Source organism: Chinchilla lanigera, unplaced genomic scaffold (genome assembly GCF_000276665.1).
Source record: "Chinchilla lanigera isolate Chin_1 unplaced genomic scaffold, ChiLan1.0 scaffold00049, whole genome shotgun sequence".
NCBI classification, from domain to species: Eukaryota; Metazoa; Chordata; class Mammalia; order Rodentia; family Chinchillidae; genus Chinchilla; species Chinchilla lanigera.
The window spans coordinates 12733455-12743330 of NW_004955450.1; the positions used below are offsets into that span (position 1 = coordinate 12733455).

General features: G+C 50.0%; 1 protein-coding gene across 1 annotated transcript in view; it reads right to left on the bottom strand.

The window, feature by feature from the left end:
- Positions 1-6778, bottom strand: part of Tln2 (talin 2) — a gene marked incomplete in the record, with an annotated part of 349184 nt that extends 342406 nt beyond the window's left edge. Inside the window, 1 exon segment of the mRNA XM_005393813.2 lies at positions 6607-6778.
- Positions 6779-9876: the final 3098 nt, after the last annotated feature.

Here is a 9876-nt window from a genome sequence, read left to right on the forward strand (position 1 = left end):
CTGAGATAGAGGCTCTATCAAGACAAAAATGCTTTAAATAAATTAATGTTAGGTCCCCTATACACTTAAAAATAGTGAACAATAAAAACCTATTCCAGGGCATTATTAATCTATCCTACAGGCAACACTTAAGGTAGTACATGGAAGAAGGATCGCTCGAATAACCCCAGTGCGATAAAAACCTCCACCCTCCCCTAGACTGGCGCAGAGGAGGGGTGCAAAACAGCAACAACAAAAAAACAAAACCACTGCCCTACCGAGAGGCTCTGCAGCTTAAGAGAAGGTTTGGGTCCCCTGTGAAGACAGGTCTCTCCCCCAGGATAGAGCCCAGGGCCTTGCACTTGCTGGGCAAATACTCAACCACTAAGCCACACACACCCGAGCCCTTTTGTTTATTTTATATCCATTCATTTACTTATTTTTGGTGAGCTAAGAAGTGAGCCCAGGGCCTCATACTTGCTAGACCAGTGCTCTGCCACCCAATTACATCCCCAACTCTTTTTTTTTTTAATTTTGTGACAGGGTCTCACCAAGTTGCCCAAAGTGGCCCCCAACTTGTAATTTTCCTGCCTCAGCCTCTCAAGGAGCAGGGATTACACATGTGCACATCCACAACAGCCAGAATGTCTGCGAAACAGGCTGTCGGCTGCGTCTCCTCCCAGGGCTGCTCCGAGACAATGCCCTGCACCGCCAGCACCCCCAGCCAGCCTGCCACCGTGCCCTATGCCCCACAGCTGTGTCTGTTCTCGCAACCAGCAGCTCCTCCGGGCCAGGCTGCCCACCCGGGCTCTGCCAGCCCTTACACTGGGCTGGCACCCAGGAGACTGACAGGGAGGAGAGGGCAAGAGGCACAGAGACCTTCTCTACGGAAGCTGCGGCAGGTAAACTGGGACGTACACTAACCATTTGGAGAGGGGAAAAGGTGTTGCCGGACCTCTTCCCCCTGAGGATCCAGGATAACTTAGTGATTTCATAATCAGGCTTGAAAAGTCCAGGCTGTAAGGAAAACATACAAGGGAAATGTCAACAGTCTCCCCAAGGGCCAGCGTGCATGAGAAGCGGCTTCCCCCGTCCATCAGTCAACAGCAGAAAGACAGGGACTCAGACCCAGGAGGGCTGCTTGCTGCGGCCTCTCCGCCCCGCCTGCAGCCCTGCCATCCACAAGCCCCTTCCCTGCTCTGCCCTGGGCTCCAGGAGCTTGCCTGCATTCCAGACAACGGCAAAGTTTCTTACCCCAGAGTGCGAGGCCCTGCATCGTAGGACTCTCACACAGTCCTGTGCCCTGACTCAGCCCCTGTTCCCACCTTTCCCTGCACACACAAGTCAATCCCAGGGGGCTGTCTGCTGCCCCACACCTTGCCTTCTGTGCCCCCACTGTGGGGTCTGCACCAGGTCATTCTTCCTGGGAAGGCTCCTTCCCACACTCTCTTTCTGATATAAATACTGTCAGCTGCATCTCCTCCCAGGGCTGCTCGGAGACAATGCCCCGCACCACCAACACCCCCAGCCAGCCTGCCACGGTGCCAGGCTGTGGCAAGTACTTTCCCGACACCCAGCTCATCCCCTCCAACATGACCCTTCGGGTGCCCCAGTCTTTGCTTGAGAAGCCTCACACCAGATGGTTCTCACTGCATTGCTGGGGTGCAGGGATGCCCCTCACCACCTGCACCATCACACCCTCCCTGGAACCAGCAGACACCTTAGCAGGCGGCACAGGCTCAAAGGTCTACGAACGTGCATCTCAGAGAGCAGATTCTAAAACTAACCAAGCACACGGGAGCCTGAGCGAGAGGATGGCTTTTCTTGCCTCATTCTAGCAATGCGAAATATCCAGTCGCATGTGGGTTGTCCGCCTAGCTCTGCTTCCCAGTGGCCAAACAACCAGAACCTCCTCCTTTCCTTCCTCCCTTTCTCTTCCTCCCTCCCTTCCTCCATGCTCCTTTGCTTCTGACTTTAAAAGTTTGGGACTTGAGAATGCCTTTTACCTTACAAAGAACAGCTTCTGAGTCAGGTGTGCTAGTGCACACCTGTAATCCCAGCACACTGGGAGGCTTAAGCTGGAAGATCACAAGTTCAAGACCAGCCTGGGCAACTTAATGACTTAGCAAGATCCTGTTGCAAAATTAAAAGAGGGAGGGGGCTTCCGGGTTCAATCCCCAATACTGCCCGCTCCCAGAAAAACAACAGGAGGAGGCGAAAGAGAAGAAGCTCTTCTGGGCAAGAATCCTTGAAAAACAAGCTAATTTAAAAATCCACCCAAAGCCATGTATCCTTTGAGATGGCTCACCCCACACACTTTTCCTTCTGATTCATCGTGTGTGCTACACGGTCCAGAACTGCATAGCTCCCTAGGTCAGAAAATGCATTTGTTCAGGAGCAAGTAAGAGTGGCAATGTTCTCAACACCCCTCTCAGACGGGGAGTCAGTCTGCTTCCTCACTCCAAGTAAAATAAGGAATCAATATTTGAGCCCAGTTAAGAAGCCTCTGGAACCCTTTTCCCGTCACACGAATGTTTCTCATTTGGTCAAGTTCTGTTTCAATTATATGCCAAGAAAAGACAAAGAAAACCTCCACTGCCACCTACTCCTGCTCGCCCCAAACATTATAAATTCTCTCTTATGTCACACAAAACGTCACCTCGCACAACGCGACTGCTGGCAAACGGTGGCCACAGCGGCTGTCTCAACAGGGGCTTCGTCTCTAGGAGTTCTTGTGCTCCTCTGCCAAGGCCTGGCCTTGGTTCTTCTGAGAAAAGCACACACACATTACCAGAAAGAGTGTCCCAGAGAAGGACCTCAACAGTACTTTCTGAACAATCACTACAAACATAAAGACCGAAAGATAATTCCTTCGTGATGCTGAGTAATTTCAGATACAGACAGACTGGGTAGTAGAATATCTCAACATACTAAATTTCCCCAGCTGAGTAAATCCCAGCTGTATGAGGGATGTCAGAAGTTTTAACTTTCACACTGATTCCCTGATCACTTTTCTGTTAGCAGCATTTCTAAGAAATTTAAATCAGGAGGAGGTGGGGCGCACATGCCTGTAATCCCAGCACTCAGGAGACTGAGGCAGGAAGATCCTTGCGAGTTTGAGACCAGCCTGAGCTACAAAGTGAGCTCAAGGCCAGCCTGAACTGCATAGGGAGACCCTGTCTCAAAAAAACAAAAAAACAAAAGAAAAGTAATTTAAATCAGCATGCTAACCCCTCTGGCATGTTTCCTAGACAGGGTAAACTGAGGTAAGACCATGTACACCTTGAGGAGATGACACCAAAATGAGGCTCACTCTTCATTTTGCTGTGGCTCTGGGCTCACACTCCAGAATGGAAGCCAAGAGCTTTGGGATTGGCCCCAAAGAAGAGAAAGGAAGCTTGAAGCATCTCAATATCTGAAGACTACATAACCTTGATTATTCTCTGTGTTTTCTAAGACCCTCTCTGGGGATGGATATGCCCACTTACCCAAGATTACACACCAAACATGCATCTTTTCTGTTCTAAGCAGAAAGAACTCTGGAGATTGTATTGCCCAGGGAGTCTCAGTCTCTGGCCAGAATTCCATGCAAGACAAAAGGGGGAAGTGGGGCACCTGGCATCGGAAAGCCATCCATAGCCGGCATGGGTTTCCCACATTTCTTTTATGGGATTCTGTGTTCTTGCTTAGGTTCATGTTATGCAAATGTTGTACTTACTGAGTATGTGCCTATTTACTTTTACATTAAAGTAAGTTTTTCTCTTCTATATTCCCTGAGCAAAATTAAAGCTCCAAAAAGATGTCTCAGATTTATCTTGTGGTTTCAGGAATCCACGCTCACTATGCAGCACCCCTGCCCAGGAAGCAGCAGGTTTTTTTGTTTTTGTTTTTGTTTTCAGAAAAAATATTATAGGTTTATTTAAAACTTATTTCTCACCTTGAGTATACAAAAGACAAACTCCACAAAATGTTCATTTCTTTACTTTGTAGTTTACAAATGTACAAAATAGAAGTTTGCTTAAATTTATATTACGTATTTTTCAAGGCAAGAAACTATATAGAAAAAACATCTGCCCTGTTTAAGGGATACTTGGGAATAATCCATTGTACAAATTATTGCACATGTGAAACCACAGTGCATAACAGACTGTCTGCATAAAAATGTTTAAAAAGTAAACCAGGTGTATTTACCTGACTCAGGTCATAAATGTAGATCGGAAGTCAAAAATAGATTTTTCTTGTCAAAGTATGCAGCAGTTTTAGAAGAACCTTGGCTTCCTCATTTGGTACCTTTAGAACCAAGACTATGTAGGCTATTAAAACACACTTTCTGTACCTGAATTCCTTCCTCAGGCAGCAGCAGTTTTGTCTCTGCTCTTCCATCTACACAGAAGGAGCCCTACTCACCAAATATACGTAATGACTCAACCAAGACAGCCGGTGGCAGCCCCAGGTACAGAACCCACCTCTCCTGGCCCTGCTCTAAGCCCCGCTGCCCTTTTGCATCTATATGGTACAAGTCACCCAGAGCCGTTCCTTAACTGAGAGGTCCACAGTCACCTTAAATCTACCCACACACGTTGAGGTGGGTTAGGGTGGCGAGTATCCTCTGCGGAGCTTGGCCCAAGGTTTATAAATTAGGCACCTGCCTCTTCACTGGCATTCAGACTGTCAAAAACTCCTTGGCTTCTCCACCACCCATACACTTCGCCCCAGACACACCCAGCTGCAAAAATTAGAAGTACAAACGGCTCAGGGCAGACAACTCCAGAGCCAGTATCATTATCACCTAAAACCAGAAAATAAAGACTTAAAACTGAAACAAAGATCAAATGTACTCAAAGGAAAACTCACCCCAACGAGGAGGTAGTATTAGCTACTGGGAAAGCTGTAGGAAACACTGGGACTTCAGCTGTGTGTTTTATATTCCAAAGCAAAGACAAAGGAGCCGTTCTAATGTTAAATTTGTCTTCCAGAATCCCAAGCAACATCATGGGTACCTAAAGAAGTGAGCATTTTTCTCCCCTCAAGGGGTATCTGGCAGTGTCTGGGGACATTTCTGGCCATTGCAATAGAAAGGCAGGAGAAGGGCAGAAAGTGCAAGTAAGTTATCAGCATCTACACGGTGGAGACCAGGGACAAGGCTACACATCTTATGATGCACGTGACAACCTCCAAAACAATGAACCATCCAGCCAAACTTTCAATAGTGGGGAGGTAAGAGATCCTGAGATTGCCAGGAGTGGTGGCGCACACCTGTAATCCCAGCACTCAGGAGGCTGAGATAGGAGGATCGTTGCGAACTCGAGACCAGCCGGGGCTACAAAGTGAGCTCAAGGCCAGCCTGAACTACATAGCGAGACCTTGTCTCAAAAAGACAAAAAGGGGCTGGGGATTTAGCTCAGCAGCACAGCGCCTGCCTGGCAAGCGCAAGGTCATGAGTTCGATTCCTGATACAGGAAGAAGAAAAAAAAAAAAAAGGGAGATCCGGAGATTAAAGCAGGAAGAGGATGGGGCAAAGGCCTGAGTCCTCATTCTCCCCTGGTGGCCTGGACACATCGCCTGACCTTACTGGGTCTTTGTTCATTGTCACTAGACAGAGACATGGGTCTGCTTCAGAAGTTTTGCAACCGCTAAACTGGATCCAAGCAGTCATTCTGCAGCCTTCCTATATGGCAGCACTCCAGGTCTGAAGCCAGCGTCTCCCAGGGGGGATTTGCACCAATGCTCTCGAAGGCCTGTGACGCTTGCACTGGGAAGAATGATTCTGAAGGCAGCTTTTTTCTTAACGTCACACCCGCCCAGAGTCCCTGATGATCACAGAGTCCACAGAAATGAAACGCAAAGAGCTCCTGGGCTCCAAAGTCTCCTTCTAAAACTCAGTGCCCAACGCCTAAACCCTAAGGTTCCAATCAGTCCATAAACTAAAGAGAGACATGGAAATATCATCTTGAATTATATTTTCTCCTTCACAAGAATATATAAGCCAAAAAGTAAAAAAAGCTTTGCCATAAAATTTAAAAGGCAGAGCTGCAAGTACACTGAATTACATACAAGGATTTTGCATTTTCTTAATACTCAGCAACCATAAATCAGCCCACTACCCCCTCTTTCAGGCCAATACTAATCCACCGTTCCCCAGGTAAAGAAAGCGCACTGTGACTCTGCCTCTGGCTGTGCCCCCAGCTCTCCAGGAGAGAGGGCGGCCCTGAAAGGCTGGACCCTTCACACGCAGCCCAGTGGTCTCCAGAACCACAGAATACTGCAGCTGTTTTAGAAGCCAGACTCCCACTTTCAGGAAAACTTGCCTGTAACTCGCCCGGCTCTAAAATTCTAAACTGCCCTGCACGTCTGTCATGGCACTGTCTCCTTGAAAGAGCGGAAGAAAGAAAACAGTTTTCCCAGCCACGCTGCCCAGGAGCTTGCTCCTCCCCACCACGCACGAGGCCAGGGATGCCACAGATGGCTACAAGTGAGAGGAGACTCCCAAAAAACAGGACAGCGGGAACCACAGGAACGTGCTAAGGCTGGGAGGAAGCAGCACAAACTGCTGCCACTAAGCAGAAAGCCTAAAGGGCTTAGCACATTTCATCTGCTGCAAAAAAAGGCAAAAACCCCTCCACTCACCACACGTTCCCCGGTACGTCCAGCCTCTACAGAATCCGAAGAGCATTTGGTGGCGTACGGAGGACTAGTGTAAACTCTCCGGAGCCTCACACAGGCACCCACACGCTGTCCCTTGGCAGTGGAGAGTTAACATCCCGGGGCCAAGGCTCCCTCTCAGCAAGTTCAAATCCGAAATCATAATAAAGACGCTAAAGGGTTTAGTCATGAGCCCTCCCCTCGGCCATCAGAAGGAATGGCAAAAATGCAGAGCGAGTGCTGGAAGCCAGAACAATTTCATTTTCCTCCTAACCGTGCAAAGAATTTGCATTTAAAATGAGCATTTCATTAGCCCTTCCAAGAAGGCTGGGAGCTGGCTGCTACCATTAGCAAGAATAAAAGCGATCTTCCACGACACCAGATTTCTAATTACTGCAACAAAAGTACCTGGGTCCCCTAGTAGGCTGCAGGGCTGTGCTGGCTAATTACCTCTTACAAGTCAGGTGCCAGAGCCACTTTTAAAACATAGTCAGATCATGTGAATGAAAAAAAGGTAACACAGACGAAGATACCTTCCTGGTGACAAAAGGGTCCTGTGCAACCAGACTTGCTCTATCATCTCACATGTATCCGGTGAGCGGCATTAGGAAACAGAGACCTGGGTAAGAACTAACGCAGAAACAATCAAGAAAGAAAACTGGGAAGACATTTACTTTCGTAGTCAAAGACAAGAATCTGCCCAGTGTGGGAGCCTGACAGGCAGCGGGCAGATGGCGCAAAGCCAGCCGGACAGAACCAGAAGGGCATGCTCACGGGAACTGTGAACGGGGAACTCACAGCAACAGGTCTCAGCACCCACGTCCAGGGGGCAGCCCTTGGATTCTGAAGGAGAGGCGAGCAGGAAGAGTGGCAGAGGGCAACACTAGAGTGTACCTCCCAACTCCAGGGCCTCAGCGCCTCAGGGCCTCAGGGGTGAGACGGGCAGAGGGGAAGTCAGTGGGTGGCTGCAGCCTTGCTCCATTCCAGGGGTGGTTTTAACTTTATTAAATACAGAGGAGCCTTTTATCTTCTTCACTCACTAATAAAATCAGAGGGTGGAAAGAAATCCCCGGAAACCATCAATCGAAGCTCTGAACGGGCTGCCAGAGACATGGGGCTGGAGAAGCAGGAGATGCCCTTTTCGCTAAGAGCACGAAGACTCCAACTAGCCACAGGGCTCCGCCGCAGAGCCGGGCCGCAGAGGGGGACTCCTTGGGGCCCTGCAGCTGTCTGAGTGAGTCCTTCCACATTCTCCTCCTCCGTATGGCGGGGGCCGCTCTGTGGTCAGCAGAGATTTTCACCAGGGCTAGAAAACTTCCTAACAAGGCCATTTTAATTAAGACCGAGACACAAGGCAACACAGGAAGAGGACTCTCCAGAGGATGCGGTCCAGCCTGCAGCCTCCATGTGGCTCCCATTCCCCAAAGCCTCGCACTAGCCTGGCCTCCTGCGTGGCAGTTCTGGGACGGAGGCCTGAAGCTGCTGGCAAGAGCCGCACCCACTGCTCCAGGCCGTTTCCTCCTCAGCCCTCTCCTTACCCCTCTGCAGTGTCCCCTCTGCAGTGTCCCCTCTGATCTAGCAGCCCGCCTTGCTTCCTCGAGGTGTCACTCTGCTGTGACATCCACGTCTGGCAAACTCTCCGCCTGGAAATCCGGACCCCCAGGGTCCAGGGAAGATGAGTCACTGGCTAAAAACCAGGAACCTGATGGGTAGTGCTGGTTTCCAAAACACAGGCCCTAGCAACATATCCAGACAACTCCCTCGAGTGGACAGCCCACGGGTTTCTGCAGGCCAGGCCCGGGGCCAGCTACGGACAGCACAGCGCCCAGCCTCGTCCTGCAGCCTGGTCCTCTCCTGGAGGCTGCTGTGAAATGACTCACTGTGAGGCTCCTTCTTCTGCCATCATTTATTTAGAAAAACGAAAACAGACAGGGCCTTCCCTCTTGCCTCCCACGGAGAAAAGTTAAATAACCATGACTTCATTAGCTTGGATATGGTCTGGCTGACTTGAACCTTCTTCTGCTGACCAGGCCACTCTTGAGCCAGCAGCAATGTCCACCGGCGTCCTGCGCATGTCCTTTCCCCACCCTGGGGTGGTTACTCCTGCAGGCGCCTCACCTGGCTGGCTTGCTCCCATCCTTCAAGTCTTTACTTCTTCAGAGAGTCGCCCGTTGTCGCCACCCTCTCCCCTACCACGCCTGGCAGGTCTTGCTCAGGCTGGGGCAGAGCTGGGCCCACAGTGACTCTCTCAGCAACGGTGTGCTCAGTAAACGAGCGCACGGGAGAAAGCCGAGCAAATGTACCTGAAATGCTGCGGTTAGGTATAAACCCACCCGCGTCAGGAAGAGCGGGTACGATTATTCGTTTTCAGCTTTATTTACCAGAACCAAAGTCTGAAAATTACCCAGCTGCCCATGTACCCAGGAAGAGAAGGAGAATACGAACAGAACAAATGAATGCCAATGTGGCGGCAAAAAGGACAGACCTACAGCTCACACGACAGCGCGGACAGATCTCACCAACACCCTGCTGAACAAAAGCTCCCAGAAGCAGGAGGGCACACTTGGTAGCTCTGTGCAAACACAATCAAAAAACAGCCCGGACGGAGCCCGGACGGCGAGGAGGAGGAGAGGCCTGGTTGCTGGCGGGGTCACGGGAGGCTTAGGAGGTTCTGTTCACGCACCCCTTCCTGATCTGGACCTGGCTTACGTGGGGCCCTTCAGTGGTAAGCTTATGATTTGTACGCTTCTCTACATTCGCTTTCAAAACTTCATTACCAATACAAATATGTATCTGAAATAAACATAGGATTTGATTCTTAAAGAGATGGCTAATGACTCTTTCCTGTGACAAGGACTGGCCCCCTACACCAAGCATCCCTGGGCCTCCTGCCTCTTCATCCGTGGCTAAGGGGTCCACAGTCCAGGTGAGCCCTGTGCACATCAAACACTTCCTGAAGCTAGACCCCGCCAGGACGCATGGCTCCTTGCTGCAGCCTCCTCAGGTGACCAGACTGTCACGGAGCGGGTCTGACACGACCCTGGGGTGGCATCTGAAGCCCAGCTCTGCTCAAGGCCTGATGCTTCAGAATCTGGACCACACCAAGGGGAGAGAACAACAAGCCCGCATCACTTGCTGTCTCTTTGCAGTCATTTGCACATATTCAAATATGTCATGAAAACTGGTCACTATTGCTGGCTGGGGGCAGGGGGTCTTTCATCAATGTTATAATAAAAAATAATTTTTAAAAAAGGT